The sequence below is a fragment of the Brachyistius frenatus genome, unplaced genomic scaffold (genome assembly GCF_029030835.1).
Source record: "Brachyistius frenatus isolate BFR_SWC_R1_liver_20210118 unplaced genomic scaffold, ASM2903083v1 Contig_8, whole genome shotgun sequence".
Classification (NCBI taxonomy): domain Eukaryota; kingdom Metazoa; phylum Chordata; class Actinopteri; family Embiotocidae; genus Brachyistius; species Brachyistius frenatus.
In genome coordinates this window covers 6,282,228-6,300,588 of record NW_027210607.1, presented here as the reverse complement: position 1 = coordinate 6,300,588, position 18,361 = coordinate 6,282,228, and positions in this window count along the sequence as shown.

Below are 18,361 nucleotides of genomic sequence, written 5' to 3'. Positions count from 1 at the left end.
CTCTAATATCATCCTTTTTCTGGGTACTGTGCCAGATATGGGGAGACAAGGAAGGTCAAATCCCTCCCTACAGTCCCCATCTGGCACTAACCCCAGTGACAAGGGTGTCTGGGAGAGGGAGACGGCTTCATGCTGGATGCACAATTTGTCCAGTGTTTACTCCACAGTCCATTTGCATCACCGACAGTAGACCTGACTGACGTGAACATGAAGCTACTGTCGCACACTGCTATTGCTTTTTTTTTTTTTTTTTAGGTTAGCTTGAAGATCGTATCCCAAATTCTTCACATGATGCACACATTATTTTACAAAATCTTTGTACAGTACAACACTCATACAATAGTGTACTGTATGTGTATTATGAGGATATTTTGTCGATGACATTCACTCTCTGACTTCAACCGTCACCACTCTACATGCAACATGTCTAATTTAAACCCAACTGCAACCTTAATCTAGACTTAATTTTGATTTTAAGGAATATTTCTTTGTTTGAGAAATTGGTTTATTCTTATATTATCTTAGCACATGAGAGGAGCAGCCTGGAATCAGAGCAAAACAGATGGCCTCGCTCTGGCCAAAATACAAATCATAAAACAGCGACAAGTGGACTATTATATAATTTCATTGAATTTTAAGAGCCCAGACAGAAAAATAGCACATAATTGTGCAAATTAAATGAATAAGACATAATGTGTGAGTAATTTGCGAGGTGCGGGAGGGTCTATTTTTTTTTTTTTTTGCCTATGGACAGAGCTGGAGTCTCTGTTTCCCACTGCTAGTCTGTATGCTCTCGTATCTAAAGTTTTTAGTGAGTTTTTTTATAATTATTTTTTATTTTACAACTTATCAAGAAGGTGGCACAGTGGTGCAGTGGTTAGCATTGTCGCCTCACAGCAAAAAGGTTCCTGGTTTAAATCTGGGCCTGGGCCTTTCTGTGAGGAGTTTGCATGTTCTCCTTGTGCCTGCGTGGGTTCTCTCCAGGTACTCTGGCTTCCTCCCACCATCCAAAAACATGCATACCTCAGGTTAATTGGTGGTTCTAGAAATTGCCCTTGGGTGTGAATGGTCTTTGTTTCTGTCTGTCTCTATGGCCCTGTGATGGACTGCTAATCTGTCCAGGGTGTACCCTGCCTTCACCCTAAGTGAGCTGGGATAGGCACCAGCCCCCCCATGACCCTGTTCAGGATAAAGCAGGTATAGATAATGGATGGAACTTATCAAGACAAAACTGAAGGAAAAAAACAACAACATCAGCCTGACATAATTACATTTTACTATCATCCAGTCAGGGCAACATCGGTTCCAGGGTTTTTAATCTGGCAGAGCAAAGTCCATTCCAGAGGGGTCCAGCATGTCTAAAACCGGCTTCCTTATCTTGACAAATCCCTTAACATTGTCATGAAGGGTGTAAGTCAACTTTTCCAGAGGAAGGATTTCCAGCGTTCCCTTATACCAGTTGTCCAGACAAGGAGTATCTTTAGAAATCCAGAATTTAAGAATAGTTTTTCGTGCTATATACAGTGTTCCAATCAGTTTAGTGTTGTGGCTGCTCCTTGCGCTGCTCCCTTTAGCTGCCAAAATACACTGAAGAGGTGAGAGCTCCAGGTCATATCCAATCAGAGAAACCACTTCGTCTTTTATTTCTCTCCAATATGTTTGTATCTTTTGACATTTCCAAAACATATGTATACATGTACCAACTTCAGAGTTACATTTAGTGCATGTAGGAGAACTTATACCATGCCTGCCCCTCAGCAGTGGTGTACAAAGGAGTAGTGTAATATTTTAAATTGTCTTTCTCTATCTGTGCTACAGCTCAAAATATTAGGTGTGTTTTCTATAAATGATGTCCATATATTTTCATCTATCTGACATTCCACGTCAATCTGCCACTGTTTACGGATGTGGTCAGTGGAATTATTAAGATTTAGACCAAAGGTTTCATACACATAAGAAATACATCTCTTTGATGTGGACTGTGTGAGGATTTCTCCCAAAAAGGACATATTTGGAGCGTGTATATTTTTTGGTATAAAATGTCTTATTTGTAAACAGCAGAAGAAATGAATGTGACTCTTGGAGAGAGTATTTACTCTTCAGGCCCTCAAACGACTCCATTGCTCCTCCTTCATAGAGTTTGACAAGTTGATCCAGACCCTTTTCCTGCCAGAGCCTAAACACAGCATCTTGGGGGGGGTCTGGATTTCTCCATATGGGAGCCAAAAGTCACAAATTATCCTTAAGTCTAAAATAGACCATGGTCTTGTTCCAGGTATTCAACGTGTTCCATACAGTAAAGTTATTTTGAACCGTCAGCTTTTCCCTTTTATAATTTATGAAGGCACAGAACTTTAAAGTGAGTAAGCCACAATTTGTCGACTCCATATCAATCCACGTATTTGTAGCCTCTGGATTCACCCACTCATATATGTACTGCGTTTGTGCTGCCCAGTAGTAGAACCTCATGTTTGGGACTCCCAATCCTCCTTGTTGCTTGCCTTTCTGTAGTTGACCTATTTTCATTCTAACCTTTTTACCCTGCCAGATGACTTGTGTAAACATTTTGTCCAGGTTAATGAAAAAGCTGTTGGGAACTGAGTTTGGTAGCATCTGTAGGGATCTAAAGTATTTTATGTGAAGAATTTAACTTGCGTAACGTACGTAAAGTAACGAAAGTGACGCATTTAATTTACTTGATGCACTTAATTTGTGTATCGTATACGTAAAGTAACTCGCATGACATGTGTAACGTTATTGGTGTAAAATTACATATTTTAACCCAAATCATGATCTTTTCCTAAACTTAACCACAGATGCCAATTGGTTGTGACAAGACGATAGTATTTGATGTACTGGGATTAGAACGGGCTGAACAGACAGACACAAGGGTTGAATCAATATTCTCATCCGACCGTAGATAATTTGTATTTTCACTGTTGAATTCTAAATCCAAGCCTTAACACCCATAATGTCAAGGATACATTCACTTTACAAACATGTATGCATGTTGATTTGCATCAGTGGTAAAACTCCACAGTGTTCTACTTCTGGCAAGCATCTTAAATAACGCTGAAATAAACCTGTTAGGTGTGAGTGAAATTGGCCCAGACTTGCTGCAGTATGTTGTATACAACCCATCTGAACAGATTATCAAGATACAAGTCTTATGAAATTAGCTCACTGCAGATGCTGTTTTTCACGCTAAATCATTTCAAGAAAATCCAATGATTTCAAAGCGTTGGCTTACTGCGTTGCAATGTTTAAACCTTTTATGTTACTCAAGCATCTCTATTTTCATTTTCACAAAATCAGCTTATTGGAGAAAAAACTATCGGAGTGCGTAGCTGGATGGGTTCATTGGATATTTTGGATTTCCAGGTATATTTCTGAGAGTGTGGTCCTGCATCATATATTACATAAGCACAGCAGGGTTTCTCCATCCTGCTAGCAATTGTATAGTCACACCTGATGAGGAACAGAATGACCTGATTTCCTGTGTCTCCAGAGACATGTGTGCAGATGAAGGAGCACAGTGCATCAAGCCTCCATTTGCCTTCTTCTACAACCTGTCATGGCATCAGTCCTGCCTTTAGATGTGCTACCCACAGGGAACGAATCAGAAAAGGTGGTTTAACCTTCCCTGTCTTTCTATTTCTATCTATGAACGTAACTATCCTCCCATCCTTACATTTTGTCATCCTTTCACTTCTTCTTCCTTGGAGATTAAGTCTTTCTCTTTCCTCCCTCTCATGCTGACTTTCTTTCTGCCTCTCGTTCTCTTTTTATCTCTCCTTGCCCCCCTCCCTCTCCTCCCTGTTTGGGTAGCGCAGCAGCTCTCGGAGCTGAGGGACTGTGATTAGGACAGAAGAGAACTGGCTGTAAGACAGAGACAAACTCAGAACTGGGTCATCATTGTTTCTGTGTGAGGGCCCGCTCCGCAGATGAAAAGCTTGAAGACAAGAGGAGCAAATGACGCTCAATACAGTACCGGGAGCCCGAGACATTTCTGGGCTACAGAAATACTCATGCAAAGGAGGAATTTTGAACAGCAACACAGAATTTATGTAATAACAGCTGAATAAAACATGCTGCTGGCCTGCTTTTCTAACTCTGAAACCGTCAAGTTAGTAATCATCCATTGGTCGGCTGTAGCTGCACGGCAGAGATGTGACACGATCACAGAGGAGTGCGGTGGTCATGAAGCACAAGACGGGAAAAACCTTGGTTGTCACAGGGTAATAGATTTTTGACACTGATCATCATTTTTCTCCTGCTCTTTCTCTCTTTCTTGTCCTCGCGGCAGTCGTCCCTCTCTGTGTCGTCCACCCCTTTAGCAGACAGTCTGACAGGATCTGTCCCACTGGCCAACCATTCAGCACTCATCATGCGCATCATTTCCTCTCATCATTCCCCCCGGTGTGCTTCTTCCATCTCCTCTGGCCTGTTCACTTGCCACCAACCACTCCACATAAACCCTCTTATTTGTGTGCGTGTCTGTATATGTGTGTGCCTCAGTGAGTATTGTATACAAGTAGAATAAATATATACTATTACATATAACCTGGTTCTATATTTTGTTTGTTTAGTTGTGTGTTTGTGCGATGTAAGGCAGTGTGGGCTGTGGATTGTGATTTCAGTTTGAAGCAACCAGCTGGGTTGTAAAATGTCATGTTTTATCTGTATTGGTTTTTTTTCTGTCCTTTCATACATCGTGTGTTGAAAGCAACAAGTACCTTATCATAAATGTCCTCTGTGGAAACATCCCATCTACTGCTGGTGCTTGTTTGAGTGCAGCTGAGCGACTATGTTCTCAAATCAGGGAGCAAATAGCATTTAGTGTACGAGCTGCTTCATTACAGTAAATGGCAATGTCCCAAAAATATATCAGTTGAGCAGGAAGGATGGATGTACATGATGTAGACATCCTCCCTTGTTTCCCATCAGATTGAAAATTCTGCATTCATATGTTGTCTTTTCTTCAGCTTGATATGTCTTCTGTTGCTTGTGTCAAACCTTTATTGCAAATCAGAATCAGCGGCGCCTTGGCCTACTTTCCAAACCATCGAGGAGCAAATAATCAGCCCGAGCAGAGGATTTGCCTGGCACTCTTTCAAACGTGGATGCTTGTGAAACACCCTTCTCTTTAAGTGTTGGGTTTCACTGAGACTCTCTGAGAGGTGTTTGGTGTTACTCCTGTGCTGACAGGAAGAATTCGGAGACCTCTACTGCCATCTGGAGTAAAATCCCAGGTTGTTCATGACAGAGAGCGAGCTGTTCTGCTGAAAGGGAATTTCTAATAATGTTTCACAATACCAAATTAATTTGCATTTAAAACATCAAATAAAATAGCTCTTACTTTATTGGTGCTCATGTCATAGGTCATAACTTATTCATGCATCATTTTCCCTGATGGTTATGTAAATAGTCAATATCTAGGTCTTTAATTGTGGGATCATTTACACAAGAAGACAACACATTTTTGGACTTTCCTCTGGGTTTTCTGTTTCACTGCCTCTCCTTTACTTCCGAGACAAGCCCACTCTGCACAGCACAGAAGTAATGCCAGAGCAGTTCCTGTTGCCAGAAATTGCCCGGAGGTTTATAAATGAACTATTTGTTGTTCGGAGTGTGGGAAGATATTTCTTTTTATTATACAAGTAAACCCAACACCAGCTACCAAAAGAAAAGTGAAAGCCACGGATCATCAGGGGCTTAAAACCCTTTTGAAGTATTATCCACCTCATTTTTTTTTTCATTTGATTGCTTCCTCTTGTTATGAATTTTTCTTCCTTTGTAGTCGGCGCTACGCTTCTACCGCACAATCCAAAATATCCCGGCCACTCATTGCTGATTCTGCCCCACGTTGATTTTCTAATCACCATTTTCATCTTGCTTTAATTAAACCTTTCATTGGATGGAGACACGGGCCATTACGCCCTCTATATTTCAGAGAATAGATTGGAAAATGACTAATACCTTATGCTGACCTTTTCTCAATCGGTGCCTGCTGGCAAGGCTACGCAGAGCGATTTCACCAACATATTTATCTCTTTATCTATGTCCAAAGCACACCTAAGACTTAATCCTAATGGCCTTTTCATTAGCCTTTTAATTGAGCAGCGCAGAGAGTGTTAAAATGTCTCTCAGCAGCTTTTCAAAAGTAGCCTCATGTCAGATGTAGCCTATAGACATTAATTTGTGGTAGTTAAACCCACATTAAAGTCACAGTGTGGTCATGTCATCACTCATGGTCTCCTTATATCATTCCTCATCTGACTGTGTTACACAGTAAATTACCTGAAGAATGAAAAGGAGCCTGCATGGCTGACATTTACATATCAGCCATGTTTGAATCACAGATTTGGAGGAAAATTAAGGTAGTCACAGGATTTCACTCACCTCACTGGAAAATGCTGTTTGATTGCTTAGACATACGGAATAATGTTAATTTTTATTGCATACTAAGATTTATTCGCTTCTCTATTTAAAAAAAAAAAGGTTAAATACATTTTTGGAAATCATAATAATAACACAAATTACAGTATACATATTTGATGTAACTGCCTTTTACATGCGGTGTTAAGACACACAAAAATCAACTTAATCGACAGTAATAAGATGAAAAGAGTCAGTTTAAAGGTTTAGCAGTGTTGTTTAAGACTTAACACCTGGACAAAACAGATGTGCATGTGTTTTGCACTTTAATCAGATAAATGTACCAGAAGATTACGAAACTGATTACAGTTCAAAATGTGTTTGACATTCATCCAGATAAAGGTAACTGTTGCACATTAACTGCTCTGTATGAATAATATAATGTAATCAGAATTACTTCATAATCAGCCCCAAGAGCCTCCCTTCTCTGCACTAATTCAGAGAAGACAATTGTGAACAATGATGTTGTTTGTGAGGTTGCCAGTAGATGGCAGTGCTTCCTCAATCTGTCTGAGCTGGCAGTTAATGCAGCCAGACTGCACCAGGGACAAAGGTCAAATAACACAGTGGCGTTGACCAGGAGAGGGTCAATACATAAATATCTCAGGGGACTTTCTCAAGTGCCTACTGCAGCTACTTAGTGTGAGATTTGCCAGAGGAAAAGGCAGAAGTCCCATTTCCACCTCAGCAAAATGAAATCAAAAGCTCCTGGGATTTGACTGACCTTCGCAGCCCTCACTGCTCCTGAGTGATTACTGAAATATAAGAGGGCAGAAGGTGTAGGGCTGTATTAACAACACAATGCTTCACAGCGCAAAGCTACTCCAACAGCCAAATGTGAGGCGTTTTACATATATTATCTTCTAATTAACATCTCACTAACTGCGTAATTAACTGTGATTTAGAGCCGTGTGGTGCAGATAGATAGTCACAACACACAAAGGGATTATTATGAAAAGATACAATTGTTTCTGCATTAAGCAACAATCCTTTGGACGGAATAGGACTAAATGCCAATCTTGTTTGTTTAACGTTTAGTGAACAGGAATTCCTTTGGTTCGCTTCAGACCTGCATGCATTTTATTGGCTTGTGTGGGATTTGGGCAGGAAACCAGAGCTAATGCCCCCTCTCCCACTTCAAACGGATGCCAGGCACCCTTAAATGTCATGGGGTGGTTAGAGAGTTGAAGGAAGGAGGGAGAGAGGGAGGGGGGATTGAGGAGTTAGAAGCAGGGAAGAGAAATCCCGCCACACTGGACTCTCCTCAGAGCTTATCAGTGTGTGCTGGATGTAGCTTTTTACCGAGGCTGCTAAGGCAAACCAGATGCAGTGTAAGTTTGTCTGTGCCACTACGTGTCAGGTACAGCCTGGGTCAACCTGAGGCGCCTTTGTAGCATAGGAAGAGGCCGCTGTACAGTTCAAACTGGCTGCAGATGTTCCGAGGCAGCGTACAGTAGAGCACCGGCCCCCGCGGTTCATCCTCTTGATTTAGCAGCATCTTTTAAATAATTTTGAAGGTCTCATGGTATCACTTCAGTTACTCACTCAGATGGATTTCTTATGCTTTTTAGATTGACAACTTGCAGCAGTTTATAGCTGGAGTATCAAAGCCTGAGAGTGTGTGTTCTGGGGTGTGTTGGTCACTGGGAATCCCACGTCGTCTTTCTACTCCTGCCAGACATGGTGTTTATAGGATTTTGTCTCATTTTCTCCAGTGTTAATTTATTTCCATGAAGGCAGCCATGACACATTCTCTCCTCTGACTTGTGTCTCTGTGTGGCTTTATTTTACTGAGCTTTGAATTTTCTCTGCATGTCTCTCTGCACTGAATAGAAGAATAGACCAGACTGACCTCAGTCGCTGCTACATGGGTATTTAGACAATGAGTGTGATCATCAGAGTCAATTTCTCTCCTTCTCTTCCTCTTTATCTCCCTCAGCCTCTCTCTGAAGCTGTTCGTGTCTACACCCTGCTATTGCATTGTTTTGTGGCTTTGGATAACTTCTCGCTGTATTGTTATGCTTTTCTGAAGGATGTAATTTTGGTTTGTCTGTTAGTGGATAGATGAACATGTTGTGGCGTGGGTGACTTCAATTTCCCATGCCTGTGAGTAAGTCTCAAATCTCCAGCTTGCCAGTGTCATACCCCTCCCTCACCGTGGGTCTGTTTGGCAACTAGAAAATGCCATCTCTCTCATCGTCGGGATTATATAGAGCTCATTTGGCTTTGATTGCAAAACCATTAAGGCCCAAATGTACTGGTGACTGACCTGTGACCTTTCTCATCAGCTGACGAGTATCATCACTTTCCCCTCTCATGCTCTTTGGACCTCAGAGGTCTGGGTCAGGTTTTGGTAGTGTTTGCGCTTTCTCACTGTCAGACTTGCATGATCCACTGCCACTTAACGAGGGAGAACAAGGCTGAGAAATGAGGCATTTCCGGGCCCAAGGGTTTATTCCTACAGCACAGTGGATTACATTACAATTTACAAAGGGGAGACGTGACTCTTTTTTTTGTTTTTTTTTAAAGAAATATTCTGCTCTGAACTCTGTTCCAGATCATTTTAGTGTCAAATCTGCAGACAAAAAGCTTGTAGACAGGACACAAAGCTTTTGGGTGTGCCTTTACATCACATCACATATTTTCAGACTATCTAGTGCCATCTCTACTTTTACAAAAAAAGAGCGCTCATCAGGCTTCCGTTGTTGTACCCACAGAAATTACTCTGCGAGATGCTAAAAAACAAATGCTTATCGCATATCCAGTAGCGCAAAGCTCTGTCTGACTCGTGCCAAAAAGATGATATAATACAGACCAAAAAAAGCGAATGTCTTTGCTTGTGTTATTTGTATTTCATTGGGATTGCTCTACCAATAAATCCAAATAAATTATACAGTACATTACTAACAAAGAACAAAGTTATGTACTGTCCATATGGTGAAAAACAGCAATTACAAAACAATTACAATGGCACTCCTAACGAAAGGGCAGTTGTCAATAATCTATGACAAACACTTTATCAGTACAGTAAACATGTTCACATATGGAGATAAATAACTAACAAATGATGACACAGCATTTTACATCATTGGTTCTCCTCACCACTGCTTTTGTCAGTCTCTGTTATTGTCTCTTTATTTGTCTTTCTCATATCATCAGATGGCCATCACCTTATGTTGTGGATGGGTTTCCATGGTAACTGCATCTCTTTCCGGGCACACTGATTGCACGGGATCAGGGCTGACTATGTGCTGCGGGAGCAGAGGAGAGGTGAGGGCAGGCGGAGGCTGGCGAAGGACAATGATTTGAGCGCTAGATCCCTGCAGCAGGATGTCAGTGAGCTCTTCCTGTGTGGAGTTGACCACTGGCACACCATTCACCTCCACCAGTCTGTGAAACCAGTTAAAAACACACACACACACACACACACACACACACACACACACACACACACACACACACACACACACACACACACACACACACACACACACACACACACACACACACACGCAGGAATACATCATGTCAAAAAGGCTAAAAAGAAACTGACTGTTAGAGTATCGTCTCATTTCAAGCTCTGAAGTTAGAAAAAGAAAATTCTTAAAGTTTCTTTTGATAACACAAAAATACTTAAACCGTAAAATGTAAAAGCTGATGGGAAATTATCTTTCAACTCCTTCAAAATATAAAAGGTTTCTATAGCAGCATACTCGCCGCAGGTACGAGGCCAGACCTCAGTGATGTTTATCTAACAAGCAAGAAATACTATCAAAGAATTCACAAATCACAGAGCATAAAATTTTAAAACCAACCTTTACACAGAGCTCCTAAAAAAAAAATCCCCCTCAAAAGTTTTTATTTATAGACACCCGGATAAAACTGACAGTAAAATCACAACCCTTTGTATTTTTCCATTAGCTGTGTAAAGAGTATTGGCCCAGATGCTACGATAAAGTGAACACACAATAAACCTGAGAGACTCTTTTCAGCTTCTCTGGTTCTGTCTCATCCAGACTTCTTTTTAGGCAGGAGAGATGTCAACTGTACCGTGTGTGTGTGTGTGTGTGTGTGTGTGTGTGTGTGTGTGTGTGTGTGTGTGTGTGTGTGTGTGTGTGTGTGTGTGTGTGTGTGTGTGTGTGTGTGTGTGTGTGTGTGTGTGTGTGTGTGTGTGTGTGTGTGTGTGTGTGTGAAAATACGTATGACTTTGAGAGCTGTGTGTCTAAGTATGTACTTGCTGTAATTCCATAATTGCTTAATTATATGGGGTTCTTTTATCTACTCCTTTTCACTCTATTCTGCATCCAAGTATTACATTAGAGTTGCTTGTTTTGGGGCTGATATCTGGTGGGTTTCCATAGCTACCAAGCACAGTAAAATCAAGCGATGAAAGAAATGGCTGAGATGAGTAAGATATCGAACACCGCTTTCACTAACTGCGAGGCATCTGTGAACAAATATTTATTATCAAGCCCGGATTAATTGCTCAGTTTAAAATTATTTTAATTTAGCTCCTGTGTTACCTGTCGTCCACACAGAGGTGAGAGTTGTGCACCTCGACCACGACTAGTCCGCTGCCTTCTCTGTGGTGACACATAAAGCTATAATGGCCATTGGGGCTCTGGTTCTCCTGTACAACCAGCAGCATGGCCGGAGACTGCGGTGACACCAACTGGCTCAGGCTGCCGATGGCCAAATTCTTCTTTTGAGCTTTTTCCTGAATGCAAACACAGCAAGAAGACAAACACACTGTCATATGAGCACAGACAGATAACTTTCTTAAAGATATATACAAAACACAACACAAAAATTTTGTTCAATTACCAGGTTAGAAATTCTTAAATAGCCACCTACGCCTCCCTTCATTAAGAAATCCAGGTTATATTCTCCACATAACTGAGAGACAATTCTCAATGAATGTGCAGTGTGCAAGTTTCAAGTTTCCTCATCACGTGTAAGTTGCCTATTTAACCAACACTGGCTTGAACTTCATCATTTCCAAGTGATAAAATGGTTACTTTATTATCTCTGTTTCTGAGAACAAAGTTTTAGAAATTACAAATACCACTACATGGAAATCACAGAGATATAGACAGAGGCTGCGTCAAAGCCAGGAGACCACCAAGATGTAACGATTCACTCTGGAAGAGAGATCACACCACAAGTAGCTTGCAGGGATCAGAAATAACTTGTGAGTCCAACCACTGAATTCCAATGTTCCCTCTTCCAGCCTCTTGGCATACTCCCCTCTCCCCCCGCGTGGCGTGTGAATGCCTTGCAGCAATAGATGCCGCCTTGCCAGGGTCAGGGGTCAAAGCAAAGGCTTCTCTCTCTTCAGACAAGCAGGCCAGACAGGATATATCTGCGGAAACACAGCCGAAGCCCCTTGAGGAGCAGACTCCAATGCACTTCTTCGCTTTCCCTTTCAGCTTGCGCAATGCTGGACGTGCGCCAAGGTCCCGAGGAATTTTCTCTTCATATTCTTATGTTTATCCACAACATCTGATCAAATCCTAGCCTACCTGGGCCAGACACAGAGCACATACCCCACATACACACAGCAGACTCAACGAATGGACAGAGCAGGCAATTAAAACATGGCTACTCCAGAAAACAAAGGTCACTGAAGTGAGATTCGCTCGCTTTTTTCCCACAATAACAAGACAAAATCCATAAAAGTTACAAATTTTTAAGTAAGACAATAAATTGCCTCCATTACACAAACGTACAACATGATCTGTGAATAGAATTTGTTTCACCAAGTGTGAGAAATGACACTTATAAAAGGCAAACAACATAGATGCTAAGAGGAATTGACAGCATTTCATTTGTAATGATGCGTGGTAGCAGATCTACACTCAGGGCTGTCATTCTGAATGGCTGCTCCAACAGCAGAGATCATTTGGGGAAGAAAATGGAGGATAAAGAAATAGGAGACAGTCTGACCACACTGATCAACCACAACTCTTATTGTGACTCTTTCTACATAAAAACTGGAGACACCCTATTTATTTCTTAGACTCAGGAGGCAAAGAGGTGGCAGATTTTCCTAAAACCTTCATCCATCCTCAAAGAGCATGTGAGACCAAAGAGTGGCTGAAACAATAATTCTCCCAATTTGCCCTCTTTAATAGTCTGTGTGAAGTTTTTTGGGGGGTTGTCCAAGCTAAACTGCTTATTTGAAGTCATTTCCACCATTTGTTGTCCTTCCTCTCCTCCCCTCTCTCCGTGCCTCTGTTTCTCTTTCTCCTCCCCTCTCGGCTGCTTTATTGATGCTCTCCAGTTGCAATAGATCCCAGAGATTAGCCTGCCGATGATGAAATATTTCCTTATTGTCTGTAAAGCGGGGCAGCCTACGAGACCAAACACAGGGCGGTCTGTTCCTTATTTGAACAGCAGCTCTATCAGTTCCCAGGCTGCTCCTCAGCTCTGACCTGTGTGTTAACTCTGATTAGGTCATATGATAAACATTAGCGCTGCTGCTTTTCCCACAAACTCAGCACCTAAAAAAGCGTGGCCCCAGGGTGGCAACGTGACACGGGGCACCTTTCAAAGCCGGAGCCGCGTGTGTCCTTTCATGGCACCTCGTTAGGGGCTTCTCCAGCGGGATAAAAGAGCCACATTAAAAAAAAGAAGTGGGCTCCTCCGGGGATAGATGGAGATAGTTTTACACATGCTGGCCCATTTCTCCATTGCGCTCTCCCAGTGTCTTTTGTCACACACATTCCATTGTTGGTGTGGTCACAGGCTCTCGGATGTCAGCGCTAAACATCATTTTCTCAGACAAAAAAAAAAGTGCGTGTTCGTCCAGAGGACTTCACTTCTGTGCTCAGGCTCACAACGCTTAACGAAAGTTTAACGAACGAAACGTAGCGGACTGAATGGAGTATTGTGTTGTTACTCAGAGGATCAAAGTTAAGAGATCATAATAGTGTTGAGCACTACCAAGCCTATCACCTCAGGAAGCTGTGACCAACTCTCCCAGCGTGTGCTAATTAAACAGTTAAATGAAGACAAATATGGCCAGTAACACAAGTAGTTCTGATATGGCTAAAAACAGATGAAGATAAGCATTCGCGACTACTTTGGTTTCCAAACGCACCAAATTTGACTCTTTCCTCAGTAGAAGCAGGATTTTATTACCCCATACCACACATGCCTCTCTCTGAATCTGAAGTTGTTTTGGTGCAAATATCAGTTTGTCATTGTTTATTATTAGCAATCAAAACATTCTCTGACTCAGACCATCCAGCTTTTCCCACATATCGGTGTAACTGTGTTTCACATGCTGTTGATCAAACTCCCCTGACTGAGCTGCAGAGCAAAATTTCTAATTATTAGTGAGAGATGTCCATTTTATCACCTTAATGTACCTTAATGTGGCTTTCCTGCAAAGCATTCTGGAGGTGAGCTGCCTGTCGGTTGAGATGCACGATGGAAATTTCCTCCTTAAACACCCAACAGTTCAGCTTTATCTTTTCCAAGAGACGAACCTCCAACTGCCTGAATAGAAAGAGAGCAAAGAAGGTCACAGAACCATAAATACATAGAAAACAAACATAGTTTATGAAAATTGTAGTTACATGTAAAGGTTTTTGACTGTAGCTTGGACTTTATGTAAATTTGACTGAAAAAAGGGTTTAAAAAAAACAACCATAGCAGATCCTTACCAATAGCAATACTTTGGCATCTCTGACTTTTATGTCAGTGTGACTTGAAAGTCTCCAAATTTTATTAACTATGACCATGAATTCTTTTATTTATTAACTGTTTCTACCCCCTCATTACTGTGTAGGTGTACAGCACCATCACATAAAGAAGTGGAGTCTCTAATCTCTGTGCTTTTGGAAGGTGGAAAAAAGTTTTAATGCATTGTTGAACAAGCTACTAATTAACAGAGACAGTCCACCTACTTCTTCTTGAGAGCAGCAGCGTTGTTAATGTTGTCTCTGAGCGTCTGCAGGCTCTGCCTCTTGTCGTTCAGTCGGCTATTAACTGACTCCAGCCTCTCCTTCAACTCAGCGGAGCCAAGCCTGCTCACGTTCACGTCTCCGTCCATGTTCTTTAACTCTGAGCAAAATGCTACCAGGCCGTGGTGGAGCTCCTGGACCTTTAGGGGTCAAAGAGGTCAGCTTGGTCATAATGCTTTGCATCAAAAGAATAAAGTATTTTAAGTTGTAGTGCAAATATTACCGAGCAGAGTTACGAACCTGCAGGATGACATTTTTTAGTGAGTCCACCTGTTGGTTCAGTTCCTTGATCCTTTCCTCTTTAGCTGGCTGCATGTTTTTGTTTATGTTGCAATTTTCACTGGAGCTGTTGACTTCAGCACTACTTTGGGAGGCAGAACTTGTTGGTTTGTCCTATGATGCAAAATCACACAGAAAACCTATTTGTTGTGTTTGTCGGGATATGGCGTGCAGTATAATTTTCGATAATTAGTATGTCTAAGAAACCTACCGTTTTGCACAAGTGCAGCTCCAGCTGCCTGCTCTGTGATGATGATGTCAGTACAGTCCCGATCGGTTGATCTGGTGAGAGCTCGTCAGGTGAACCTTTAAATCAAATCAGATGTATAGTGGACAGTAAACGTATATTCAGTATATCTTTGTGTTTTTGCAAAGATGATGGAATGTGCATATAATGTGTGTACTTTGCTTTTCTTTCAGAGTGAATACACTCCTGTCTTCTGTCACTCCCAGCATTTTGATACACGAGTCCATGATTTTTCCCACTGTTGTTTCCTTTGGGGTCCGGAGATGAACTATCCGCTCTGATGCTGAAAGACAACATCAACAATCACCAGTGATGTATATGTCTGATTTATGCACAGTGTTAATTATCAATATGAACAGAAACACCCCCACAAACTAGACACTGCACACCACTACATACTGTGAATTTACATGGCTTTTCTTTACAGTGTCTCAGTTATTGTATATAAGGTATATATTTAACCTTTGAACAAAGTCAGTTACTCACCATTAATAGTAATCTCTATCAGTTGAGAATTCTTCTGCACCGTGTTGTTTTGGCTGTTGTTTCTAGAGTGGAAGAAAGCCAAGAGATTCAAATAACACTTTAAAAAAAATCAGGTGGATGGAGAACACTGTATGAGCAGCTTTACCTGAGCTTGAGGGAACGTCGATTCATACTCAGGCAGCCCACATGGGGAGAGGACTTAGATTTGGTCATCGACACCAATGTTGCAGCGAATGTCTCCACATTATTAGGCCCCAAGGATTCTGTGTAAAAAAACAAGAAAAGTAAACATCTTTTTTACATTCTTCATCATCAACTTATCCAGTTTAATGTTTATTTGTTATGTTGTAATGGTAGAAGTATACCAAGCAACGAGTCCAGTGTCTGACTGATGGTGCTCGGAGGGTGAAGCTCGTTATAAATGGCCGACAGTAACTGCTCCCTGTCTTCCAGTGTGCCGATATGGAGTGCGTCCAGAGTGCTCACGTTTACTGAAGCTATGTCAGCTCCACTCAGTTTGGATTCTGAAAGAGAGAAGAAATCTGAGAAATGTACTGCCACCAATAATCTGCAGTTTTTGACAAACATTTGCAAAAAACCCTGACAATCAAAAAGAGGGAAGTTTTATCTGAAGGTAAATCATGATTCTGTGTTTAACAGAATGCTAACTATTTTTTAAAAGTTTAAAAGTAAAAATGTGGAAATTGAAAATGTAGCAGTAGCATCTTTGTGAGTGGAACAAATCCGAACATTAAAATCCAACCCTGCTTGTGTCAGTATTATTGTTAAGGTAGTGAGAGACAATAAATAGCCATCAAACTGTAATCGGACGATGAAGAAAAGTCTAAATATAACCAAAGCATAGATAGTAAGGATAGTGAGAGAGAGTTTTTTTGTTTTGTTTTTATTAAACTCTTGTTGACATGTTGCAGCTTAATGTAATTTATGGAGTAATGGTGTCACGTTTAATGTTCTGTTATCCTCATCTGCTTTCCATCTTAACTTGTTCACATTCAATAAAAAACTGTTTATATGATTTGTGGCAAAGATAAATCAAATTGGCAAGGCCTGCCTTTGTTAAACAGCCATAGGGCTGGGAGAGGAGACTGTTGGGAGAACATGCTTTACCTTTGATGAAAGGGAGACATTTTTGCAATCCAATACTGGTAAACCACTGGCAGACTTCTTCTGTGTTCAGCTCCCTGAGAGATTTGGCCACTCGCCTGTCTTCGTCCTGGAGAAAGTGAGAGGCAACATGTTGCTTGTACCACAGTCTACATGGGCGCGGACCAAATGCCAGGTGGAAAACTGCTTCTATAAACACCTCTCTACAAAAACAGTGTCCTATATCATGTTGGTAAAATGGTAAATAACCCCAAATTGTATTACCTTACAGAAAGTGTATTATTATCAAGTTGAAGTGTAGAGTAGATATCAGTCTTGCACAAATCTGGGTAGAGAATATTTTCAGCAGCTCTTTTCTTGAGGGGTTTTGTTGCACTGTTGTTCTGTTGGATTAGGGTCAGAGAACTGACTTGTCCAAGTCATAGCTGTAACTTTTTTGTTCTTTAAAAACTTGTGTGATTGCTGTAGTGTGTTTGGGATCATTGTCATGTTGGAAAATTCCCACCACCTTTCTTGAGGCTGGCAGTCCTCTTTTAATTCTGTATTTGAATGCACAAATTTGCATTCACATTAACCTCTATAAATGTCATCTCCTCTGCACCTTTGCACTCATGCAGCCCCATATTATCAGATGCCCTCTTCCATGATTAAGGGGTTGCACTGTGCAGTCACTTTAGTGGTCCTGGCCAGCTCTACAGCAAATATGATGAACCCAATGTGATCCAAACAAATTTGTTTTATTTTTATCTGACCAAGAAAAAGCTGCACATATTCATCAAGCCTTACAGTTTGTTGCAAGGTTGTGTAAAGCAAAAATGTGTGTGGCATAATTTTTCAAGTATGGCTGCTTCACCGTATGTTATTGGTAAAGCAGCTTTCCCTATGATTTCCAACCACTGCTGTAACTTTGTTTTGGCTGTGTGGCAACCCACCATGATGTCACCCATTGGTTTGTGAACTGCCATTTTGAAGCTTCCAGTCTGGGATTTTGGCCGTTGCCATCTTGGTTTTATGGAACCAGAAGTGACCATATTTGTGCAAGATACGGAGGAATAAGAGGTGGATCTGACTGAGAAACGTAAGAGGACACCATGTCCACCCACCTATAGCAGCACTCTGACATACTTGATTAAGCATGTCAATCAAAACAGGCATGTCTCCAAACATGCCTCTCTTTGAGGCCCAATATCTGATTAAATATGTATATATAAAAGGACCACTAGAACATCAATCAGAAGGAGTGCATTTAGCAAATGAAACCATAAGGACTTGTAGAAAAAATTACTGTCATCAGAGGTATTTTGGAGCCAGCCCCTAGTCGCCTTCAGTGGTATTGCATTTTAATGCTCTTCCGCATTGGCTTTTCAGACCCAGTGACGACATCCATTTTTGTGTACAGTCCATGGTTTTGTTTTTTGTTTAGTATCTACTGATTCTCTTGTACCCTTCTTTAGCTTACGTATGAAGTCTCACAGTAGGACCTCTGACTTGTTTCATTCAGTTCATCACGATGTGGAACCGCGTTACATTAGAACCACCGCAGGCGAATATTGAGAGCTGTGGTGTTCAAAAGTTCTTTTGTAACTGTGTTCTCAGTTTTTTGTTGCATTGTGGTTGTACTTTGGCCCCTAGGTTAATCTATCTAACCTGTTTGTTTTTTGATTGCACATACGATCAAATACTCTACACTGAGACTGAAATTTTTGATCATTATTGTAGAATGCATTTTGGGATTATTTTGATTTTGTTGTACAATGTGTATATTCTCTTGTAACCAGAGGCTGGGAACTGGAAAGAGAGTGGTACATGGCACACA